Raw genomic sequence first — 15,666 nt, forward strand, 5'->3', positions numbered from 1 at the left:
TAGAAAACAGATCCCGCAGAAATAATATTAGGCTGAAGGGAATCCCAGAATCCATTGCTAGTTCGGATCTACATGCATATTTGCAACAACTCTTTCATAATATCACCGGAGACCCGGAAGAATCAGAATATGATATAGAACGGGCACACAGGGCGTTGAGAGCAAAGCCTAAAGGAGAGGCCCCCCCCAGAGATGTCATCATCAAGATGTCGTTTTTTCAAGACAAGGAAAAAATACTTCAAGCCTCCAGAAACAAGCCAACATTTAAATTTCAAGGAACTGTAATACAGTTTTTTCAAGACCTTAGTCTTAGAACACTTCAAAAAAGAAGCTCCTTACGCCCACTCACTTCCCTCCTGAGAAAGCAAATATAAATGGGGTTTCCCCTTCGCCTTATACATCTTAAAGGATAACAAAACCCTTACTGTGCGTGAGCCAGAAGAAATCAGCCCGACATGTAAACTCCTAGGGCTGGAGGCTCCTCTCATCCCAACAGAAGACCAACCAGCAACACAAGGGGGCCCACCCAGGCAAACTAAATGGACAAAAGTGAACCGCAAAGGAACAAAGAAATAATACCCCAAAGATTCACCACCATGTTAGGAGGTTGTTCACTACTCTAGAGACAGTCCCCCAGCACTAGGTAGCTCTGATACAGGGATTACCCTAGAACACTGGAGAGATTACTCTCTTGACAAATTAACTCTCACTAAATATCCTTACCCTTGGGTCCCCAGTTAGGGATTCCATAGGGAACATACGGGAGAAGGCCTCCCCTGACAAGGACTCAATAGAATTACTGTTGAAATGTTTATGTTAAACCAAGTTTGAAAGTTTTATACAATGCTGACTTATCAAAAAAAGATGTTTTAATGTACAGGCAGCCTTATCATCTCCCATATAGGAATGTTAGATTATGTGCTGTTAGAGGCCCCACAAAACGGGCATACATTTTGGTTATATTTATTTTATTGTTTACTTTACTGTTTTTGTTATTTCATGTACTATTCTTCTGCTTTAACTGTCTTTTTTCTATTTCTCAAGGGCTCTGGGGCTTCTCTTCTCCCCCCTCTACAAAAAGATAACCACACTCTCCCTCCTAGCAATGAAATCCCTACAACGCTGGAGAATTCACAGCTGACTATAGCTAGTTGGGTAATGTTATACATCCCCACCACTACATTTCAATGACCCCCCAAATCCGTCTCATATCCCACAATGTTAGAGGGCTAAACTCTAATTTTAAAAGACGCACTGCTATGTCTCAATACCAACACTTAGGAGCAAACATTATATTTCTCCAGGAAACTTACTTTACACAGGCCATTATCCCAAAATATTGGGCCAAACATTTCACCCAACATTACCACGCTACCACAGACTCTAAAAAAAGAGGGGTTTCGATCCTGATACATTCTAGCCTGTCATTTGACCATGAATCCACTATAGCAGATAAAGAGGGCAGATATATATTGGTCAAGGGACGTCTTCAAGATTCAAATGTGGTCCTATGTAATGTATACGCACCAAATGAGAACCAACATTCCTTCTTTCAAAACATCTCCGACTTACTTACAGACTGGTCCCAACACAAAATAATACTAGCGGGAGACTTCAATATAACAATGAACAAACATATTGATAGAGGCACGAAACTATCACCCAAACAACTTAGACATAACAGAATAGTTAATGCCATACAAGAACACTTAGTCCCGCACTCATTGATAGACTCCTGGTTCACATTACATGGACAAACATCAGACACAACTTTCTATTCCTCAGCCCATAAACAGTACACAAGAATAGACTACATCTACACGAGTCAAATAGCTTAAGTGCTTATTCCCACCTTACTTTGAAAGAAATACAACCTTCTTTACAACTACAAATTTGCACATATCAAACAAAACCATAGGACAAATGATAGCCAAAAGTTTTGAAAACATTACAGTTAAACAAAGCTCAAATTAAAAAAACAGCCAGGTACAAAACTGAAATTGTACTAGCAACAATTGGTTTAACACTAGAAAACTATTCAGCCAAAAATGTCACACTCAATATCTTTTCTATGTGGATACAAATATCAAAGAGTTCATTTGTTGCACCAACATCAATTGATTCCCAATCATTTTATGTATTTCAATATGGAGAGAGAGAGAGAGAGAGAGAGAGAGAGAGAGAGAGAGAGAACAGTTTAGAAATGAAAAAATGAAGAATCATACTTTTGTTTTCCTATTTTTTAGGGCTTCTATCATATGTCTGAATTAGATATCATTGTCAATTTAATAAATAATCTAGTAAATTCATGATAAAAGATTCAGGAGGTTTAGGAAAACTCTTTCTAAATTATATTCAGGAAATTAAAGGTGCATTATCTCGTAATTCTGATCAAGATTGTTTTTTCCAAGCCTGATGTAGGCTTAGTACATTGGAGAAATGCAGAAGAGAGGAATAGGAAAATGGCAACCCATGATTGAAAAGGAACGCCCAACGTGGGGCTCGAACCCACGACCCTGAGATTAAGAGTCTCATGCTCTACCGACTGAGCTAGCCGGGCAACTGTCTAGTACTGCTTTCTGGCGTTTTCTGGCTAATGTAGTAATAACCTTCTACTATTTTGATATACTTTTAGACTGAAGCAGCATCTAAACTCACGCATGTCATTGGTGGTAGACTTCTCGCTTCCCTCCTAGGAGGCCCCGATTCAATTCCTGGTCAACGCATGCGCTATGATTTTTGAAATGTTCTGTCTAGAACATAGAAATGTATCTGACCTTTCATGATTGAAAAGGATCGCCCAACGTGGGGCTCGAACCCACGACCCTGAGATTAAGAGTCTCATGCTCTACCGACTGAGCTAGCCGGGCAACTACTTTGGGAACTTTGCTACCGGTTTCCAGGTCAATTAGTAATAATTTTCTACAAGTATAACATACTTTTAAACGGAAGCAACAAAGAGCGGCAATATTGACGCATGGCATTGGTGGTTCAGTGGTAGAATTCTCGCCTGCCACGCGGGAGGCCCGGGTTCGATTCCCGGCCAATGCATGTACTGTGTTTTAAAAATTCTCTGCACATTACGAAGTGCTTATTCCAACCTTTTTTTTAAATGAATACAACCTTCTTTACAACTCCGAATTTGCACATATCGAACAAAACTATAAACAAGTCTAACATACTTTTAGCAGGGAGCAGCAAAGAGCGGCAAAGTAGAAATAAGGCATTGGTGGTTCAGTGGTAGAATTCTCGCCTGCCACGCGGGAGGCCCGGGTTCGATTCCCGGCCAATGCATATGCAATGTTTTAAAAATTCTCTGCACATTACGAAGTGCTTATTCCCACCTTACTTTGAAAGAAATACAACCTTCTTTACAACTACAAATTTGCACATATCAAACAAAACCATAGGACAAATGATAGCCAAAAGTTTTGAAAACATTACAGTTAAACAAAGCTCAAATTAAAAAAACAGCCAGGTACAAAACTGAAATTGTACTAGCAACAATTGGTTTAACACTAGAAAACTATTCAGCCAAAAATGTCACACTCAATATCTTTTCTATGTGGATACAAATATCAAAGAGTTCATTTGTTGCACCAACATCAATTGATTCCCAATCATTTTATGTATTTCAATATGGAGAGAGAGAGAGAGAGAGAGAGAGAGAGAGAGAGAGAGAGAGAGAGAGAGAGAGAGAGAGAGAACAGTTTAGAAATGAAAAAATGAAGAATCATACTTTTGTTTTCCTATTTTTTAGGGCTTCTATCATATGTCTGAATTAGATATCATTGTCAATTTAATAAATAATCTAGTAAATTCATGATAAAAGATTCAGGAGGTTTAGGAAAACTCTTTCTAAATTATATTCAGGAAATTAAAGGTGCATTATCTCGTAATTCTGATCAAGATTGTTTTTTCCAAGCCTGATGTAGGCTTAGTACATTGGAGAAATGCAGAAGAGAGGAATAGGAAAATGGCAACCCATGATTGAAAAGGAACGCCCAACGTGGGGCTCGAACCCACGACCCTGAGATTAAGAGTCTCATGCTCTACCGACTGAGCTAGCCGGGCAACTGTCTAGTACTGCTTTCTGGCGTTTTCTGGCTAATGTAGTAATAACCTTCTACTATTTTGATATACTTTTAGACTGAAGCAGCATCTAAACTCACGCATGTCATTGGTGGTAGACTTCTCGCTTCCCTCCTAGGAGGCCCCGATTCAATTCCTGGTCAACGCATGCGCTATGATTTTTGAAATGTTCTGTCTAGAACATAGAAATGTATCTGACCTTTCATGATTGAAAAGGATCGCCCAACGTGGGGCTCAAACCCACGAGCCCATGCTCTACCGACTGAGCTAGCCGGGCAACTACTTTGGGAACTTTGCTACCGGTTTCCAGGTCAATTAGTAATAATTTTCTACAAGTATAACATACTTTTAGACGGAAGCAACAAAGAGCGGCAAAATTGACGCATGGCATTGGTGGTTCAGTGGTAGAATTCTCGCCTGCCACGCGGGAGGCCCGGGTTCGATTCCCGGCCAATGCATGTACTGTGTTTTAAAAATTCTCTGCACATTACGAAGTGCTTATTCCCACCTTTTTTTTAAATGAATACAACCTTCTTTACAACTCCGAATTTGCACATATCGAACAAAACTATAAACAAGTCTAACATACTTTTAGCAGGGAGCAGCAAAGAGCGGCAAAGTAGAAATAAGGCATTGGTGGTTCAGTGGTAGAATTCTCGCCTGCCACGCGGGAGGCCCGGGTTCGATTCCCGGCCAATGCATATGCAATGTTTTAAAAATTCTCTGCACATTACGAAGTGCTTATTCCCACCTTACTTTGAAAGAAATACAACCTTCTTTACAACTACAAATTTGCACATATCAAACAAAACCATAGGACAAATGATAGCCAAAAGTTTTGAAAACATTACAGTTAAACAAAGCTCAAATTAAAAAAACAGCCAGGTACAAAACTGAAATTGTACTAGCAACAATTGGTTTAACACTAGAAAACTATTCAGCCAAAAATGTCACACTCAATATCTTTTCTATGTGGATACAAATATCAAAGAGTTCATTTGTTGCACCAACATCAATTGATTCCCAATCATTTTATGTATTTCAATATGGAGAGAGAGAGAGAGAGAGAGAGAGAGAGAGAGAGAGAGAGAGAGAGAGAGAGAGAGAGAGAGAGAGAGAGAGAACAGTTTAGAAATGAAAAAATGAAGAATCATACTTTTGTTTTCCTATTTTTTAGGGCTTCTATCATATGTCTGAATTAGATATCATTGTCAATTTAATAAATAATCTAGTAAATTCATGATAAAAGATTCAGGAGGTTTAGGAAAACTCTTTCTAAATTATATTCAGGAAATTAAAGGTGCATTATCTCGTAATTCTGATCAAGATTGTTTTTTCCAAGCCTGATGTAGGCTTAGTACATTGGAGAAATGCAGAAGAGAGGAATAGGAAAATGGCAATCCATGATTGAAAAGGAACGCCCAACGTGGGGCTCGAACCCACGACCCTGAGATTAAGAGTCTCATGCTCTACCGACTGAGCTAGCCGGGCAACTGTCTAGTACTGCTTTCTGGCGTTTTCTGGCTAATGTAGTAATAACCTTCTACTATTTTGATATACTTTTAGACTGAAGCAGCATCTAAACTCACGCATGTCATTGGTGGTAGACTTCTCGCTTCCCTCCTAGGAGGCCCCGATTCAATTCCTGGTCAACGCATGCGCTATGATTTTTGAAATGTTCTGTCTAGAACATAGAAATGTATCTGACCTTTCATGATTGAAAAGGATCGCCCAACATGGGGCTCGAACCCACGACCCATGAGATTAAGAGTCTCATGCTCTACCGACTGAGCTAGCCGGGCAACTACTTTGGGAACTTTGCTACCGGTTTCCAGGTCAATTAGTAATAATTTTCTACAAGTATAACATACTTTTAAACGGAAGCAACAAAGAGCGGCAATATTGACGCATGGCATTGGTGGTTCAGTGGTAGAATTCTCGCCTGCCACGCGGGAGGCCCGGGTTCGATTCCCGGCCAATGCATGTACTGTGTTTTAAAAATTCTCTGCACATTACGAAGTGCTTATTCCAACCTTTTTTTTAAATGAATACAACCTTCTTTACAACTCCGAATTTGCACATATCGAACAAAACTATAAACAAGTCTAACATACTTTTAGCAGGGAGCAGCAAAGAGCGGCAAAGTAGAAATAAGGCATTGGTGGTTCAGTGGTAGAATTCTCGCCTGCCACGCGGGAGGCCCGGGTTCGATTCCCGGCCAATGCATATGCAATGTTTTAAAAATTCTCTGCACATTACGAAGTGCTTATTCCCACCTTACTTTGAAAGAAATACAACCTTCTTTACAACTACAAATTTGCACATATCAAACAAAACCATAGGACAAATGATAGCCAAAAGTTTTGAAAACATTACAGTTAAACAAAGCTCAAATTAAAAAAACAGCCAGGTACAAAACTGAAATTGTACTAGCAACAATTGGTTTAACACTAGAAAACTATTCAGCCAAAAATGTCACACTCAATATCTTTTCTATGTGGATACAAATATCAAAGAGTTCATTTGTTGCACCAACATCAATTGATTCCCAATCATTTTATGTATTTCAATATGGAGAGAGAGAGAGAGAGAGAGAGAGAGAGAGAGAGAGAGAGAGAGAGAGAGAGAGAGAGAGAGAGAGAACAGTTTAGAAATGAAAAAATGAAGAATCATACTTTTGTTTTCCTATTTTTTAGGGCTTCTATCATATGTCTGAATTAGATATCATTGTCAATTTAATAAATAATCTAGTAAATTCATGATAAAAGATTCAGGAGGTTTAGGAAAACTCTTTCTAAATTATATTCAGGAAATTAAAGGTGCATTATCTCGTAATTCTGATCAAGATTGTTTTTTCCAAGCCTGATGTAGGCTTAGTACATTGGAGAAATGCAGAAGAGAGGAATAGGAAAATGGCAATCCATGATTGAAAAGGAACGCCCAACGTGGGGCTCGAACCCACGACCCTGAGATTAAGAGTCTCATGCTCTACCGACTGAGCTAGCCGGGCAACTGTCTAGTACTGCTTTCTGGCGTTTTCTGGCTAATGTAGTAATAACCTTCTACTATTTTGATATACTTTTAGACTGAAGCAGCATCTAAACTCACGCATGTCATTGGTGGTAGACTTCTCGCTTCCCTCCTAGGAGGCCCCGATTCAATTCCTGGTCAACGCATGCGCTATGATTTTTGAAATGTTCTGTCTAGAACATAGAAATGTATCTGACCTTTCATGATTGAAAAGGATCGCCCAACGTGGGGCTCGAACCCACGAGCCTGAGATTAAGAGTCTCATGCTCTACCGACTGAGCTAGCCGGGCAACTACTTTGGGAACTTTGCTACCGGTTTCCAGGTCAATTAGTAATAATTTTCTACAAGTATAACATACTTTTAGACGGAAGCAACAAAGAGCGGCAATATTGACGCATGGCATTGGTGGTTCAGTGGTAGAATTCTCGCCTGCCACGCGGGAGGCCCGGGTTCGATTCCCGGCCAATGCATGTACTGTGTTTTAAAAATTCTCTGCACATTACGAAGTGCTTATTCCAACCTTTTTTTTAAATGAATACAACCTTCTTTACAACTCCGAATTTGCACATATCGAACAAAACTATAAACAAGTCTAACATACTTTTAGCAGGGAGCAGCAAAGAGCGGCAAAGTAGAAATAAGGCATTGGTGGTTCAGTGGTAGAATTCTCGCCTGCCACGCGGGAGGCCCGGGTTCGATTCCCGGCCAATGCATATGCAATGTTTTAAAAATTCTCTGCACATTACGAAGTGCTTATTCCCACCTTACTTTGAAAGAAATACAACCTTCTTTACAACTACAAATTTGCACATATCAAACAAAACCATAGGACAAATGATAGCCAAAAGTTTTGAAAACATTACAGTTAAACAAAGCTCAAATTAAAAAAACAGCCAGGTACAAAACTGAAATTGTACTAGCAACAATTGGTTTAACACTAGAAAACTATTCAGCCAAAAATGTCACACTCAATATCTTTTCTATGTGGATACAAATATCAAAGAGTTCATTTGTTGCACCAACATCAATTGATTCCCAATCATTTTATGTATTTCAATATGGAGAGAGAGAGAGAGAGAGAGAGAGAGAGAGAGAGAGAGAGAGAGAGAGAGAGAGAGAGAGAGAGAGAGAGAGAGAGAGAGAGAGAGAGAGAGAACAGTTTAGAAATGAAAAAATGAAGAATCATACTTTTGTTTTCCTATTTTTTAGGGCTTCTATCATATGTCTGAATTAGATATCATTGTCAATTTAATAAATAATCTAGTAAATTCATGATAAAAGATTCAGGAGGTTTAGGAAAACTCTTTCTAAATTATATTCAGGAAATTAAAGGTGCATTATCTCGTAATTCTGATCAAGATTGTTTTTTCCAAGCCTGATGTAGGCTTAGTACATTGGAGAAATGCAGAAGAGAGGAATAGGAAAATGGCAACCCATGATTGAAAAGGAACGCCCAACGTGGGGCTCGAACCCACGACCCTGAGATTAAGAGTCTCATGCTCTACCGACTGAGCTAGCCGGGCAACTGTCTAGTACTGCTTTCTGGCGTTTTCTGGCTAATGTAGTAATAACCTTCTACTATTTTGATATACTTTTAGACTGAAGCAGCATCTAAACTCACGCATGTCATTGGTGGTAGACTTCTCGCTTCCCTCCTAGGAGGCCCCGATTCAATTCCTGGTCAACGCATGCGCTATGATTTTTGAAATGTTCTGTCTAGAACATAGAAATGTATCTGACCTTTCATGATTGAAAAGGATCGCCCAACGTGGGGCTCGAACCCACGACCCTGAGATTAAGAGTCTCATGCTCTACCGACTGAGCTAGCCGGGCAACTACTTTGGGAACTTTGCTACCGGTTTCCAGGTCAATTAGTAATAATTTTCTACAAGTATAACATACTTTTAGACGGAAGCAACAAAGAGCGGCAATATTGACGCATGGCATTGGTGGTTCAGTGGTAGAATTCTCGCCTGCCACGCGGGAGGCCCGGGTTCGATTCCCGGCCAATGCATGTACTGTGTTTTAAAAATTCTCTGCACATTACGAAGTGCTTATTCCCACCTTTTTTTTAAATGAATACAACCTTCTTTACAACTCCGAATTTGCACATATCGAACAAAACTATAAACAATTTTTAAGGAAAAGATTTTGAACCTTTATTTTTTACACTTAAATTAGCAGCCTAAAGAACCTTTTACTGAGAACTATCACAATGAGTCTACAAAATGATTTACTACTAAGACAACAAAAAAGATTGCAAGATCTTAATTCAATTTTTAATACATCAAATGAACCGCCTCAAAATGTAGGGGAGGATCAGATCAATGATCTACTTTGCCAGTCACATAAGACATTATACAAACATACAAAGAGATGGTGGAACTTACACTTTTTTCAAAAGTATTTACAAGACAAAATGATCCCTAGAGGATTACGTATCAAAATGTTCCCTGGGTTTGATCTTAAAAAACAAGAACACATAGAAAGATGGGAAAAGGCTCTGACAACCTGCTCATTCACATTAATGCAGATACTAATAGAAGCAGATGAAGATGAAATAGCTTCTTTAGAAACAGAAATAAAAACTTATAATGACAATCTAAAGAATTTTGAAAACTTAGAAAAATTCACCAATTTATACACTCAATATCAATCAGAATTGGATAAACTTGAAAATGAACTCATTCAAACAAAAAAACAGAAATATCAAAGAGACCAGACTGACTATTTAAATAAAAGGGTGTATAAGTGGCAGAAAAGGTATAACACCCGCTCACGAAATAATAATCAGTATCAAAATTCAACACAGCAGCATGACAGTGAAACTGATATCTCAGACTCAGATACTTCTATAGAAAGCATCAACAGTGAAATGAGTATCCAACCCAGAGTATATACCAGGTTACAAACACAGGCCTTAACACCTAATGACCCATCAGCTCCCTCTACATCTACTAGCGCGTCCTCTTTTTTAGGCATAACAACGGGCAGACAGCGCACTATACCGGGCAGCAATCAGGTGCAAGAATCGAGGCCCAACAAGCGCAAGCCAGCAACCACTCCTCAAAGAGAGACAAGAAGGAGACAGCCAAGCCCATTCTCCAAGATCAGGATGGGAACCTAAAAATTGTAAATCTAACAAGCCATGTGCTAAACCAAACCCACATCTCTGTTCTGTCCAAAGGTCTTAGTTTTTGTCCAACAAACAAACTAAATAAATTTGAAGTTGTCAAAGACATAAATCTGTATACTAGAAAGCTACTTTTGAAAAAATTATATGCCAAGAAAGAACTCGGAGATGATTGGACTATGACAGACCAACTAGCCTTACAAGATCTACAAGACTTACTCAATGATAACTCAGATAACATATCCCCAGAAACTGACTGGAGACAAAAAATCAGAAATAAATCTAAATACATTCCTCCCAGCCATTTATCACCTCAGATCCAAGTGTTCAATGAAATTGTATGTGAAAAAATAGAAAAACTACCTGACTTCAAAATAAGTTCTAATCTTACCAAACATGAACAAAAAGCATTAAAAGAAATCCACACATGGCATGACACCATCATTAAGCCATCTGATAAGGGGGGCAATATAGTCCTATGGGACAAGAATATGTACCTTGAGGAAGCCACTAAACAACTTGACAATAAACATTGCTATAAGAAATTATTCGGCAATCCCACAGCTATGTACAGTGAAAAGTACAGTAAAATCATAGATAAGGCATATAAGGATAAAATTATCAACAGTACGGAAAAACAATTCTTATCACAGCAACATCCTACCACAGCTACTTTCTATATGATTCCCAAGATACATAAGGACATCCAGAAACCTCCAGGCAGGCCCATAGTGTCAGGCAACGGCAGTCTAACTGAAAAACCGAGTCAATACATAGACCAACGACTCAGAGAATATCTATACACGCTACCATCTTATGTGAAGGACACTATGGAGGTGCTGCAAAAACTGGATAACATGACACTATCCCCTAACTCGTTCATCATAACGGCAGATGTGGAGTCATTGTATACCAACATAAAACATCATTTGGGTGAACAGGCGATTTCTTACTATTTGAGTACAAATGTGGATGATAATCAAGATCATAATCAGTTCATCAAAGATCTATTACACTTTGTACTTCATCATAACTATTTTACATTTAAAGATCGTTTTTATTTACAAACACAGGGTACCGCAATGGGTACGGCCTGCGCACCAACGTATGCAAATTTGTTCTTAGGTTGGTGGGAGAACCTAACAGTATTCACTGAAGACAATGATAGATTTATGCAGTACATTCCTTGTTGGATTCGGTATATAGATGATATACTGTTCATCTGGGAAGGCCCCGAACCAATATTATGTGAGTTCATGGAAGTCTTGAACAATAATATATTGAACATCAAACTCACATACGAGTACAGTCAGCAATCAGTTAATTTCTTAGATCTACAAATACAAGTAGACCAAGAAGGAAGGGTGAGCACAAACATATACAGAAAACAAACAGCAACCAATACCTTATTGTACCATACCAGTGCCCATGCCCCCTGTACTGTTAAGGCCATCCCTAAAGGGGAATTCACAAGGCTGAGGAGGAATTGTTCTGATTTGAGTACATTCAGGCAAGAAGCCTCTAAATTATCTAACAGGCTACAAGAAAGAGGCTACAGTAAAAGGTCCATAAAAAAAGCTAAAACTGAGGCATTACAGCAAGACAGACAAAGGCTTTTACGACCACGTCAGAAAAAACAGGACAATAAACCAAGACTGATTACGACTTACAACCCCCAAATAAAACAGATAACAACGATAATTAATGATCACTGGCATATCCTAAAGAATGATCCCCTACTAGCAACTCAGATCGGGGATAAAGTTTCAATTGGATATAAAAGACCCAAAAACCTAAAAGACACACTGGTTAAAAGTCATTATATCCATATGCCTAAAAGAGCAAGTCAATCAAAAGGCATGTTCCCATGTGGGACATGCAGTACATGTCCCAAGGTACTGAAAATCAAGGACATTGTAGACAAATATGATAATAAACACATACTAGCTGACCACTTCTCCTGCACCACAACAGGTGTTATATATGTCCTTCAGTGTCCATGTAAGCTGTTCTATGTCGGAATGACGACACGACAAGTGAGGACAAGGATAATGGAACATAGCAGAAATATTAAAAATGCTTATAAGGACATGGAGAAAAACAAACAAATAACAAGTGTAGCTAGGCACTTTTATTACAAACATGATAGCAATGACTCCTTGCTTAAATTTTCAGTATTACAAAAAGCAACTCTAGGTATTAGAGGAGGTAACCTAGAGCAAATACTACTTAAAATGGAGTGTAGATGGATACACCTATTGAATAGTGTCAAACCTCATGGACTTAACGACAACAACAACTATCATGTCTATCTGGAATAACAAAAAACAAAAAATAAAAATTAATATAGGGATTAAACTCCACTATATGATCCGAGAAGATAACATTTTCAACATATCATACCTGGAATATGTATGATCCTTTACAATTAATGAGATACAATAAATTAAAATCAAGAATTTAACTCTTATTTACACCCAATTATTTCAATGGTTTCACTCAATAATATTGGTAGTAACACATTCCTTCACTGTGCAGCATATTAATGGGACTTCTTAGAAACTATTTTCTTCTAAGTTCAATTTAACAACTCCGAATATCACACTTAATACACTGTGTTATCACCACACTTCACTTCATTTGGCTTTATTTTTAGCCAATTATTCATTATCTCAACATAAAATGAATCCCCGCTTGAGTTGGATCATAGATTTTTTCACTAAATTAACTTAAAGTCCTTAGATGTTTTAATTTTAATTTTATCTTTAATTTGTTGTTAACTTATTTTTATTACATTCTATTTTACACTTATAACAAGCACTACTCACAGCTTAAACACGTGTTTTTTGTTTTTAAGATTTATTTTTAGTTTCACTTTTCACTTGTATATCACTTCAGTACTTAGCAAAAAGAACATTACAAATCTTGATAAGTATCTATTAATACATACATGAATGGTGTTACATCCAAACAAATAGTTCCGGTTTTTCCCTATAAGAAAAATATACTAATATATACCTTAATAAAGATGAATGAAAATCAGGAAGAATTGAACAAGGCAGTGTTACACTGAAGCATTTATTTTCCAAATAATATATAACATTGTTTTGTTATCCAGTAACCATGGCGGGTACACATCGTCTCCATAGCAACCTCCGTGACAGAACTAACTCTAAGACTGACACAAGCTCTACCAATAGTAACAGTAGTCCCTGACCAATCAGACTTTAGAGGTGGGACATTAGAAGACTACATATTTCCGGAAGTGTGCCGGCCCGGGTAACCCCTCTGAGGATGCGTTAGAGAAACGCTGCGTCAGGGGTCCTCGCTATATTTTTTTAAACAGCCTCTCTTGTTGTAATAATTAGTAAAAATATCTTAGCTCAAATAACTCTTCTTAGTTTGTACTTGGTAACCTGTGGCTTTTCACAGGCTTAGGCAGTAGCCATTACTATTTATCCCAGTATATATAAAAATGGGTAACCGCTGCACTTGCATATCATAATACGATTACGAGTGGGTAATATAATATCTGGGGGTTTAAGGTCTGAGACAATTGTGTCTATACAATATCGTAGACTACCTTAGAAAGAATACAACTTATAGATGTTATTATTAAGATAAGTAAAAAATTAGACACATAGTGTAATACTTTTACAAGCAGAAACTTAGCAACACTGTAATATAACTTTAGTCAAAACGGAGTGACAGAAAAAACAAGTCTGTTTCTCACAAGCAAAGGTAGCAGCTATTACTACTTACCATAGTTTTTGAAAAATGGTTAACCGCTGCACCTACATAATCCGATACGGCAACGTGTAGTAAATATAAATCTTGAGGATATGGTTTTGAGATAACACTTTCTCAACTATATCTTTGATTATGTTATAAGCAGGATAACCTACAGGCGGCATTACCAAGATAATTTAACACTCGATACACAATGCCAAACTATTACAAGTTGTAACCTAGAAACCCTGCAACACTACTTGAACAAAAGCAGTGTGACAGAAAAAATAAGTCTGCAAGCGATTTAAGCACAAAAATAAAGTTTGAGTCTGCAAAATCACTTTAAAATAGCTCCAGATTGGTTGAAAATTCCCACAATCTATTAAGATGCTATAATGCCACTTATTTGGACAATATAATAGGACACAGACTGCTTTAATATTAACACTAGCTGCAATCCGAGCCTATCCCTTGATGCAATAGCATGTGCACAATCACCAATATCAGTTAGAGTTGCAGAGTTAACTTAATAAGCAAGTGTTGGTAATACAATAGAGAGACTGCCATATAGGTAATCCCCCAGACCTTCTAGTCTCCACAGATATCTTATTGCAAGTGTATATATTGGTATTAGCTCACTCTATACGGGCTATATAACTGGACATTGATGTCCATAGTGCCTTATAAGCCTATTTATCTACCAAGACCATTAAGTTCAAGCATAAAAGGTATACCATATATCAATACCCACTACGGGAAAATCTGAAGGACAGGCAAGATATTAGGCCACATAGTCCTTAGATAGATTAATATACAGATATACCTAGAATATTAAACTTGTTCTTACAACTGGGTTACCAAGTACTCTATATCAGTGATATCATATAAGCTAAGTATCATACAATCAACAGAGAGTGTGCTTTTAACTCTCTCCAGGGTAGCATACACACACAATTTATGCTGTCTTTTTTATAAATAAAACTAATAAAGGTTATATTTTAATTTGACGACACAAATTCTTTTTCAATTATAAGTTCCAGTAATTTACAGAATTTATCACTACAATACATTGTTCACAGTGCAATAAAAGCATTTCTTTAAGACTAACAGGTTTGTTTAGCCTGTATAGTCCAGTTTTGTTAATTTAAAACTATAAACAAGTCTAACATCCTTTTGCAGGGAGCAGCAAAGAGCGGCAAAGTAGAAATAAGGCATTGGTGGTTCAGTGGTAGAATTCTCGCCTGCCACGCGGGAGGCCCGGTTTCGATTCCCGGCCAATGCATATGCAATGTTTTAAAAATTCTCTGCACATTACGAAGTGCTTATTCCCACCTTACTTTGAAAGAAATACAACCTTCTTTACAACTACAAATTTGCACATATCAAACAAAACCATAGGACAAATGATAGCCAAAAGTTTTGAAAACATTACAGTTAAACAAAGCTCAAATTAAAAAAACAGCCAGGTACAAAACTGAAATTGTACTAGCAACAATTGGTTTAACACTAGAAAACTATTCAGCCAAAAATGTCACACTCAATATCTTTTCTATGTGGATACAAATATCAAAGAGTTCATTTGTTGCACCAACATCAATTGATTCCCAATCATTTTATGTATTTCAATATGGAGAGAGAGAGAGAGAGAGAGAGAGAGAGAGAGAGAGAGAGAGAGAGAGAG

At 37.7% G+C, this 15,666-nt stretch overlaps 19 non-coding genes across 19 annotated transcripts; 10 read left to right on the forward strand and 9 right to left on the reverse strand.

The window, feature by feature from the left end:
• Positions 1–2,487: 2,487 nt before the first annotated feature.
• On the reverse strand, positions 2,488–2,560 carry TRNAK-CUU (transfer RNA lysine (anticodon CUU)). Its single transcript has one exon. It is a non-coding gene; the product is annotated as a tRNA-Lys (tRNA).
• A 237-nt stretch (positions 2,561–2,797) lies between these two features.
• Positions 2,798–2,870, reverse strand: TRNAK-CUU (transfer RNA lysine (anticodon CUU)). The gene has a single exon. It is a non-coding gene; the product is annotated as a tRNA-Lys (tRNA).
• Positions 2,871–2,980: 110 nt separating this feature from the next.
• TRNAG-GCC (transfer RNA glycine (anticodon GCC)) lies at positions 2,981–3,051 on the forward strand. The gene has a single exon. It is a non-coding gene; the product is annotated as a tRNA-Gly (tRNA).
• A 172-nt stretch (positions 3,052–3,223) lies between these two features.
• TRNAG-GCC (transfer RNA glycine (anticodon GCC)) lies at positions 3,224–3,294 on the forward strand. The gene has a single exon. It is a non-coding gene; the product is annotated as a tRNA-Gly (tRNA).
• A 707-nt stretch (positions 3,295–4,001) lies between these two features.
• TRNAK-CUU (transfer RNA lysine (anticodon CUU)) lies at positions 4,002–4,074 on the reverse strand. The gene has a single exon. It is a non-coding gene; the product is annotated as a tRNA-Lys (tRNA).
• Positions 4,075–4,479: 405 nt separating this feature from the next.
• TRNAG-GCC (transfer RNA glycine (anticodon GCC)) lies at positions 4,480–4,550 on the forward strand. Its single transcript has one exon. It is a non-coding gene; the product is annotated as a tRNA-Gly (tRNA).
• Positions 4,551–4,722: 172 nt separating this feature from the next.
• On the forward strand, positions 4,723–4,793 carry TRNAG-GCC (transfer RNA glycine (anticodon GCC)). Its single transcript has one exon. It is a non-coding gene; the product is annotated as a tRNA-Gly (tRNA).
• A 717-nt stretch (positions 4,794–5,510) lies between these two features.
• TRNAK-CUU (transfer RNA lysine (anticodon CUU)) lies at positions 5,511–5,583 on the reverse strand. Its single transcript has one exon. It is a non-coding gene; the product is annotated as a tRNA-Lys (tRNA).
• Positions 5,584–5,820: 237 nt separating this feature from the next.
• TRNAK-CUU (transfer RNA lysine (anticodon CUU)) lies at positions 5,821–5,894 on the reverse strand. The gene has a single exon. It is a non-coding gene; the product is annotated as a tRNA-Lys (tRNA).
• A 110-nt stretch (positions 5,895–6,004) lies between these two features.
• Positions 6,005–6,075, forward strand: TRNAG-GCC (transfer RNA glycine (anticodon GCC)). The gene has a single exon. It is a non-coding gene; the product is annotated as a tRNA-Gly (tRNA).
• Positions 6,076–6,247: 172 nt separating this feature from the next.
• On the forward strand, positions 6,248–6,318 carry TRNAG-GCC (transfer RNA glycine (anticodon GCC)). Its single transcript has one exon. It is a non-coding gene; the product is annotated as a tRNA-Gly (tRNA).
• A 711-nt stretch (positions 6,319–7,029) lies between these two features.
• Positions 7,030–7,102, reverse strand: TRNAK-CUU (transfer RNA lysine (anticodon CUU)). Its single transcript has one exon. It is a non-coding gene; the product is annotated as a tRNA-Lys (tRNA).
• A 237-nt stretch (positions 7,103–7,339) lies between these two features.
• On the reverse strand, positions 7,340–7,412 carry TRNAK-CUU (transfer RNA lysine (anticodon CUU)). The gene has a single exon. It is a non-coding gene; the product is annotated as a tRNA-Lys (tRNA).
• A 110-nt stretch (positions 7,413–7,522) lies between these two features.
• TRNAG-GCC (transfer RNA glycine (anticodon GCC)) lies at positions 7,523–7,593 on the forward strand. The gene has a single exon. It is a non-coding gene; the product is annotated as a tRNA-Gly (tRNA).
• A 172-nt stretch (positions 7,594–7,765) lies between these two features.
• TRNAG-GCC (transfer RNA glycine (anticodon GCC)) lies at positions 7,766–7,836 on the forward strand. The gene has a single exon. It is a non-coding gene; the product is annotated as a tRNA-Gly (tRNA).
• A 737-nt stretch (positions 7,837–8,573) lies between these two features.
• Positions 8,574–8,646, reverse strand: TRNAK-CUU (transfer RNA lysine (anticodon CUU)). The gene has a single exon. It is a non-coding gene; the product is annotated as a tRNA-Lys (tRNA).
• Positions 8,647–8,883: 237 nt separating this feature from the next.
• On the reverse strand, positions 8,884–8,956 carry TRNAK-CUU (transfer RNA lysine (anticodon CUU)). The gene has a single exon. It is a non-coding gene; the product is annotated as a tRNA-Lys (tRNA).
• Positions 8,957–9,066: 110 nt separating this feature from the next.
• Positions 9,067–9,137, forward strand: TRNAG-GCC (transfer RNA glycine (anticodon GCC)). Its single transcript has one exon. It is a non-coding gene; the product is annotated as a tRNA-Gly (tRNA).
• Positions 9,138–15,196: 6,059 nt separating this feature from the next.
• TRNAG-GCC (transfer RNA glycine (anticodon GCC)) lies at positions 15,197–15,267 on the forward strand. Its single transcript has one exon. It is a non-coding gene; the product is annotated as a tRNA-Gly (tRNA).
• The last annotated feature ends 399 nt before the right edge of the window (positions 15,268–15,666 follow it).

Source organism: Bombina bombina, chromosome 7 (assembly GCF_027579735.1).
Source record: "Bombina bombina isolate aBomBom1 chromosome 7, aBomBom1.pri, whole genome shotgun sequence".
NCBI lineage: Eukaryota > Metazoa > Chordata > Amphibia > Anura > Bombinatoridae > Bombina > Bombina bombina.